An 8,550-nucleotide genomic window follows, 5' to 3' on the forward strand; every position below is an offset into this window, starting at 1 on the left:
TCACAGAATAGGTGACACAGGAAATAAAAAAAAGTTTCAAAGCATGAATGATTCTTTTGCAAAAAAGGAGATTAGTATTTTAGGCATAAGGGTTAGAATATATACACGTTATGAGACATGACTAATGATATGTGAAGGAAACAAAATTTAACTGTGAAAATTGTTGGAATTTTGTATTTGTATTGAAACTCATATTAGAATCCATTTGCACTAATAGTAGTATTTGAGTGGTTTAATTACAACTGTGTTTTATTAGGTAATTCAGGAGAAGGAATTGGAGAGAGATCCAAAAAGATGGAAAACCCAATGAGACTATTGAAATGCATTATGAAAACAGTTACAAAGCTTTGAATGAAGACAGTGGCACCCTTAGTGATGAAGGACACTGAAATAAATAAAGACACACTGGGAGTAATGGAGAACCTCGAATGCAAGATTAAGAATTTGGGAGAAAACATGGCTGACAATACCATTAACCAAAGTCAGCAATACAAAAGAAAAACTGAGATATAGATGTATTTGGTCATAAATACTGACTGCCTCCCACCCCCACCCCATACAAGGCAAGAACACAAAGTTTTAAGAACATGAAGATGCCATCCTAAGAGACTGAGTGCTAAATGAAGAACTCACAGACAAAAATCTGTTACTCAAATATCTATTACAGCTAACTTTTAAAAATATAGACTTTCTCTCAATGGCTTTATTAAAAGTTAAGGTAGAACAAAGTGACTACTCCCTACTTCATATTAAAAAAGAAAATCTGGAAAACCATCAATTGAATTGTTTTCTTTTTTTCTGTTTCTCTTATAACAATATATATATATATATATATATATATATAACCTTATATATAAAGGTGATCCATATAGATAAAAATCATGGTCCTGATCACCTCCATGGTTTATATTAATCACACAACATGAAAAAATATAGGAATTCATTAAATTTCTCCTTTAGGCAAATGTTTTAATGAGCTTAATCCAGTGACTTATTAATGCTAGTGGCTGGCTTCTTTGATATAACGCATGCATTTTCTTTCTTGTTCATAGTCAGCTTCCCGTTTAATATTCATTATTCATGTCTACTTTTATCAAAGAACACTATTACATGAAACCATGATGCAAATATGGTTAGCTTTAATTTTGGTTATTCAGGAGAGGAAATTCTACACTCCTATTAAACTGGTATGTAGTATGTATGTGTTCTTTCTCAGTAGATAATAGTTATTTAATTCAGGTCAACTAAATGACAGACATTCATTATCATATTTGTTTTAGTTTAGAATATCAGCATTTCATTGAATAAAAATCCATTTGCTTGGTAAATAAACTAGAAAAAACAATGTTGAACCAGAGTCTCAGAAAACTTGATATAGATTTTCTAGGAATTTTATGTTAATATAGAAAGCCATGCGTAATTAACAATAAAGGAAGTAGAGACATAATTTCTGACTATTATGACCCTTGATAACTTCAGCTGACAAACACGACTACTACAGTAATTGGTATTCTTTGTACATCATATTATGATTTAGATATTTTCCTTTAATTACTGATGTTATCTATGGAACATGCAATTACCATGGATGAGATAAAATTGGTCATTATATTGCTACTCTTTCCCAGTCATTCACAGTAAGGGACTTTAACTTGTCTACATATATTTATTGCATTTTGTTTCTGTAGCGTTTCTTTGACATACTAAACCTATGGTTACATCAATCCATTATCCCATTACTCCAATTAACTATATTTTGTGGCTACTGTGGAACTAGTGGACACCAATGAATTTATAGTGTTGTGAATTACAAAAAAAGAAAGCAGAGCCAGAGAGATAGTACAGTGTGTAAGGTGTTTGCCTTGCTTGCAGTCGGCATGAATTCAATCCCTTGCATCCCATATGTTCCTTGCAAGCACTGCTAGGAGTGATTCCGAAGAGAAGAGCTAGAGTAATCTCTGGGCACTCTGAGTGTGCTTTCAAGAAACAACAAAAATAGGGCCAGAGCAATGGCGCAAGTGGTAGGGAGCTTGTATTGCACGTGCTAATGTAGGAAGGACCACAGTTCGATCTCCCAGCATTCCATATGCCACCCCCCCCAAGCCAGTAGCAATTTCTAAGTGCATAGCCAGGAGTGAACCCTGAGCGTCACTGGGTGTGGCTCAAAAATAAATAAAAAAGTAAACAGTTTTTAATAGAAATATATTTAATCAAACCACCTTTACAATAATTAACGGAATTATCTAAATATATTTAATGCATTTTTGTCAATATAATGAAATAGCATAATGTTAAACACACTTTAAATCAGACTTATGATTGTAAAAACAGTAAAACTGTTTAAAATAAATAACAAAATATTACCAAATATTTGACATGCATGATTACAGCTAAAAGAAATACAAAGAACATAGACACATAAGCCCAATACAATGTATACATTGCAATTTTTCTTTCTTCTTTCTTCCTTCCTTCTTTCTTTCTTTCTTTCTTTCTTTCTTTCTTTCTTTCTTTCTTTCTTCTTTCTTTCTTTTTCTTTTTTCTTCTTTCTTTCTTTCTTTCTTTCTTTCTTTCTTTCTTTCTCTCTCTCTTTCTTTCTTTCTTTCTTTCTCTTCCTTTCTCCCTTCCTTCCTTCCTTCCTTTCTCTTTTTTCTTTGTATTTTTTCTTTCTCTCTCTTTTTTTCTTTCTTTCTTTCTTTCTTCATTTCTTTCTTTCTTTCTTTCTTTCTTTCTTTCTTTTCCTTCTTTCTCTTTCTCCTTTATTTCTCCCTTTCTTTCTCCCTTTCTTTCTCCCTTTTCTTTCTCCCTTTCTTTCTCCCTTTTTTCTTTCTTTCTTTCTTTCTTTCTTTCTTTCTTTCTTTCTTTCTTTCTTTCTTTCTTTCTTTCTTTCTTTCTTTCTCTCTTTCTTTCTTTTCCTTCTTTCTTTCTTCCTTCTTTCTTTTTCTTTCTCCCTTTCTTTCTCCCTTTTTTCTCCCTTTCTTTCTTCCTTCCTTCCTTCCTTCCTTTCTTTCTTTCTTTCTTTCTTTCTTTCTTTCTTCCTTCTTTCTTTTTCTTTCTTTCTCTCTTTCTTTTTCTTTCTTTCTCTTTCTTTTTCTTTCTTTCTTTTTCTTTGTGTTTTTTCTTTCTCTCTCTTTTTTTCTTTCTTTCTTTCTTTCTTCCTTTCTTTCTTTCTTTCTTTTTCTTTCTTTCTTCTTTCTCTTTTTCTTTCTGTGTTCTCTCTTTTTCTTTCTTTCTTTTCCTTCTTTCTCTTTCTCCTTTATTTCTCCCTTTCTTTCTTTCTTTCTTTCTTTCTTTCTTTCTTTCTTTCTCTTCCTTTCTCCCTTCCTTCCTTCCTTCCTTCCTTCCTTCCTTCCTTCCTTCCTTCCTTCCTTCCTTCCTTCCTTTCTTTCTTTCTTTCTTTTCTTTTCTTTCCTTTTTTTTTTTTGGATTACACTTGGTAGTGTTCAGGGTACTCCTGGCTCTGTTCTCAGAAATCACTCCTGGTAGGCTCGGTGGACCATATGGAATTCCAGGAATTAAACCTAGGTCCATCCCAGTTCAGCCTGTGCAAAGCAAATGCCCTATTGTTGTGCTATCTCTCTGGCCTGAAATTTTATTTTTTAAAATGTATATGATCATAAAATAATTAGGAAAGTACAATCAAAATCATATAAATTATTCTGTATAACACTAGATTATTTTGATTTTCCAAGATTTTTTCTATATTTTATAAAATATGTTTTCTGATCATAGTATAAATATACAATTTATATTATAATTATTATTATACTTAAAATAATTATAAATTAATAGAAAGCATTTTAGGTGTCAGAATGATAGCATAGCGGGCAGGATGCTTGTTTTGCACATGGCCAACTGGGGTTCAAATCTCGGTATCCCATATGTTTCCCAAGCCTGCCAGAAGTAATTTCTCAGTGCAGAACCAAGATTAACCCCAGAGTTAGGTATGGCCCAAAAATTAAAAAATAAAAGTAGGAAGAAGGATGTTGAAATAAGAATTTTGTTTAAGCAATTCAACTGTTTTAAATTTAATTTTTAAGATATCAAGAAAATAGATATTGACCCTCAAACTGCATACTAAGGATGGATTTTATGCCTGATGTATCAGCAAACATAGTACCACTTTTTAAATGCTTGTTGGGCTACACACATTAGTTATAGTGTTTACATATAATCTGATTGTGGTGGCTAGAGAACACTCTGTTGAGATGTTGGGGTTTCTCAGCTGCTGAACCACCAGAACCATACTCAGTGCATGCAAGTAGGGCTCAGGTTTCAACTCATGTAAAATAAGGTCAATTTTATTTTGCAATTGAGCCATCCCTGCACTCCTGACAAATTTTCTTTTAAACTGATAGATGATAGATGGATAGATAATAGATGACAGATTGATTGATATGTGGTATATATGTCTCTGAAACATTTTCTTTATAAACTACAAATTATGGGGTTTTTTTTAGTATAGTACAGGGGTGGCGAACAAAATTTTTACCCTCACTCAAAATGGCAAAATGCAATATGTGTTTAATATATTATTGTTAAAATTGTTAAAATGCTTTTGTGTGAGTGTTTGTCTGTTTTGGCAGATCACTGCAGGTGTGGATCTCTGACTCTCACAGTTTAAATTTTTGGCTCTTTGTGTCGAACTTGTTCACTACCCCTGGTATAATGGGAAGTTAATCTTTGTTAATAATTAACCTCAAAGGGTAGGTGGAGGTGGCACAATGAAGTGTTTGTGATAGCACTATAGTTAATCCAGCTTCTGAGACTAATACGAGGATAAATTATTTTATTTGTATGAAAAAGAGAAACTTCAAAAAAAGAGAAAATCTGGTAGAAGTGCTAGGGAGACACAATATCTTAAGTCTTCACTTAAGATCATGAATAGATTCTTGGGAGCTGTAATTTTAAATAACAGACTTAATAAAGCTAATTTGATTAGAGCCTAGTTGATGTAAACTTAGAATTAAGTTACTATGCAGTTAAATTTTTAAACTTAGAATTGTCTCTATTTCCCCATCCAAAAACATTACCAATTCTATTATGATAGAAAGCACTTTTTTCTTTTTTTTTTTTTTTTTTAGTTTTTGGGTCACACCTGGCAGTGCTCAGGGATTACTTCTGGTTCTATGCTCAGAAATCGCTCCTGGCAGGCTTGGGGGACCATATGGGACATCTGGTTTCGAACCACAGTCCTTCTGCAAGCAGGGAAACACCTTGCCTCCATGCTATCTCTCCAGCCCCAATAGAAAGCACTTTCAATGTTATCAGACATTCATATCATTTATTCATTGAATTTCAGAACTGTTTGCTTTCTTGGAGGGGTGATAAAGAGGGAAAAGACACCTTGCCATCATGGTAAGATTCAATCACAAATACCAGGTTCACTTAGAATGGATGATATTGATTTATCTAGGAACCTAGTTTACACATCTTTGGGTGGGACCAGCAAGGAATCTTATTTATTTTATTTTTCTTTTCTTTTCTTATTCTCTCTCTCTCTCTCTTTCTTTCTTCTTTCCTTTTTTGGTTTTTGAGTCACATCTGGTGGTGCTCATGTGTTACTTCTGGCTCTGCGATCAGAAATCACTCCTACCAGGCTCGGGGGATCATATGGGATGCCAGGGATCAAACCCAGGTCCATCCTGGGTCAGCCACATGCAAGGCAAATGCCCTACCCCTGTGCTATAGCTCCAAGCCCAAGGAATCTTATTTCTTTGAGAAAATACACACAATCACAGAAGAACATATAAACTTCACAGATCATGGTCTTCCTTGGAAACTTTATCTTTGTCATTTTTTGTTTGGGGCCACAGCCAGTGACTATTCAGTAGCTACTCCTGGCTCAGTGCTGGTGGTTGCTTTTGACAGTGCTCACAGAACCACATATACTGGAATAGAACCCAAGGCTCCTGCATTCAAAGAATGCACTTTAGTTCACTGATATCAACTATCCAATACTGGAGATCTGATTATTTCCCCCTCATCAAATTATAATAAAACATAAAATGGAGTCCATTCTGGGGGGTGGGGCACACTTGTGTTTTTATTTCTGGTTCTGTGCTCAGAGATCACTCCTTGAAAAACTCAGGAGCTTCAAACATGACATAAAATGAGACTTCACTCAAGAACCTCTATGCATGTTTAAGGGCTGAAGAGATAGCATGGAGGTAAGGCCTTCTGCCTTGTATGCAGAAGGACAGTGGTTTGAATCTCGGCATCCCATATGGTCCCCCGAGCCTGTCAGGAGCGATTTCTGAGCGTAGAGTCAGGAGTAACCCCTGAGCGCTGCAGGTGTGACCAAAACCAAGCAAACAAACAAACAAACAAGAACCTCTGTACATGTTTAAAGTAAGAAGGAAGACAGACAATTAAAAAAAATGTCTGTAGTTTGGCATTATAGAGATCCATTAGGAATCTAACAAGAAAAAGTGGAAAGCCTAGAGTGAATTCTCCAAATTAAGAAGACATTAGCGTCTTCATACAGTCTTCCTGATGTGTGGAGGCTCCTGCAATACAATTTTCCAAAAATTGAACTCAGATTTTCTTACTATAGCAGAGAGACATGTTTAATTAAAATAGCCAATTATAAAATAGTTGTAGTGTGCTTCCCAGGCAACAGTTTGGAATATCTTTCAAAAACTATTATTTGGGGGACTGGAGAGATAGCACAGTGGTAGGGAGTTTGCCTTGCATGCAGCCGACCCAGACGGAAGGTGGTTTGAATCTCAGCATCCCATACGGTCCCCCAGTCAGTCAGGAGCGATTTCTGAATGCATAGCCAGGAGTAACCCCTGAGTTCTGTTGGGTATGACCCATAAAACAAAACAAAACAAAACAATTATTTTTTGAATTTGAGACCAGAATAGGACTGCTCAGAGAATACCCTTGACAATATGCTTGGGTCTTACTCATAACAGCACTTGGGAAGAACATGTGGTACCAGAGACAAAAAATGGGTCTCCTGTCTTCAAAATACTCATAATTTAGTCCATTGATTATCTCACCATTCCAAGTGGCAACTTGTATCTATATTGATAGATAAATCTGTGATTTTTTTTTTGTGGTTTTTGGGTCACACCCGGCAGTGCTCAGGGGTTTTTCCTGTCTCTGTGCTCAGAAACTGCTCCTGGCAGGCACGGGAGACCATATGGGACGCCAGGATTCGAACCGATGACCTTCTGCATGAAAGGTAAATGCCTTACCTCCATGCCACCTCTCTGGCCCCTAAATCTGTGATTTTTAAATATAAAACTCTTGTATAAAAACCTGGTTTTGGGGGGCCAGAGAGATAGATAGCAAAGTGGGTAGGATATTTGTCTTGCACTTGGCGATCTGGATTCCATCCCTGATATCCCATATGGTACATTAGCCTGACAGGAGAAAATTCTAAGCACAGAGCCAGGAGTAATCCCTGGCCTAAAAACCAGAAAAATAAAAATAAAAATAAATAAAACCTCGTTATTCCATACTACTACGTTACTTTTGTATGGCCTTCAGATTTCTTACAATTTCTTTCTTCATCTGGGGCATACTTTAAACCTCAACCTAGACATATCCTCTTTTTAAAATATCCACATCCTATCCCATATATGGAGCAAAGGTTAGATCTCTTTCTTCTTTGTCTTCCTTGTGTTTTTCTTCTTTGTTTGTACCACCTTTCTTTTATTTCTTGTAATATTTCTCCATGTCCCTACTAATTGCTAGGATTAGCAATTCTAGAAAGTTTGGATGACAAATATGAATTCTACCTTATTTATATTTGCTTTTGTAAAATCAATACGACAAAATACTGGTGCTGTTGAACGAGTTGTTAAAGTGATGTTAGAATATAGAAGTAAATTTCCCACACATTTACACCACTTTCCTCAGAAGGTTTAATAAAGCTGGTAAGTAACATTAAGCAGCTGAGGGGACCCAATTATTGTTGAGCACTTGCTTCCAGTTTGTGTTTTCGAGCTTTTCTAAATAAGAAGAGACAATAATCTGGAGATATTGTACACACTTCCTCTCTTACCCCACAGAAGAGTGATGAGAATTGGATAAGACAGGATATCTTGCAATTTTTCTCCTCTCATAGCTTCCACAGCTGGTAACACATTTACAGACTTGTTAAAAATTTCTCCCACTGATAAAACTTTTTGGGTCTTTTTCTTAAGTACCAATCATCATTATTACATCCATTTTCAAACTATTTTCCTCCCTTCTTTTTTCAAATATAAAAAAACAAACTATGCTTAAACTCTTTCCATGACAAAGAGCAATCTTTGTGATTTTATATACACTAACCTAACTTTCTTTGAAGTTGAAAGTTGATGTTTCAGCATATTAAGGCTTGTATATCAAGGGGGCATTCATGCTTTGATAATGGGCCTTCAGAATTTCACATTTTGAATAACCCGTCTACTAAATGTAAGTCATTTTAATAATACTAATACTGTCAAAAGAAGCTTTCTGTCAATTATGGCATGTTCTAAATAAAACTATTAAAACAGATCAAAATGTCCTGTGTTAATATTATATTTAGGAGAGCTTTTGTTCATATTCATT

Source organism: Suncus etruscus, chromosome 5 (genome assembly GCF_024139225.1).
Source record: "Suncus etruscus isolate mSunEtr1 chromosome 5, mSunEtr1.pri.cur, whole genome shotgun sequence".
NCBI classification, from domain to species: Eukaryota; Metazoa; Chordata; class Mammalia; order Eulipotyphla; family Soricidae; genus Suncus; species Suncus etruscus.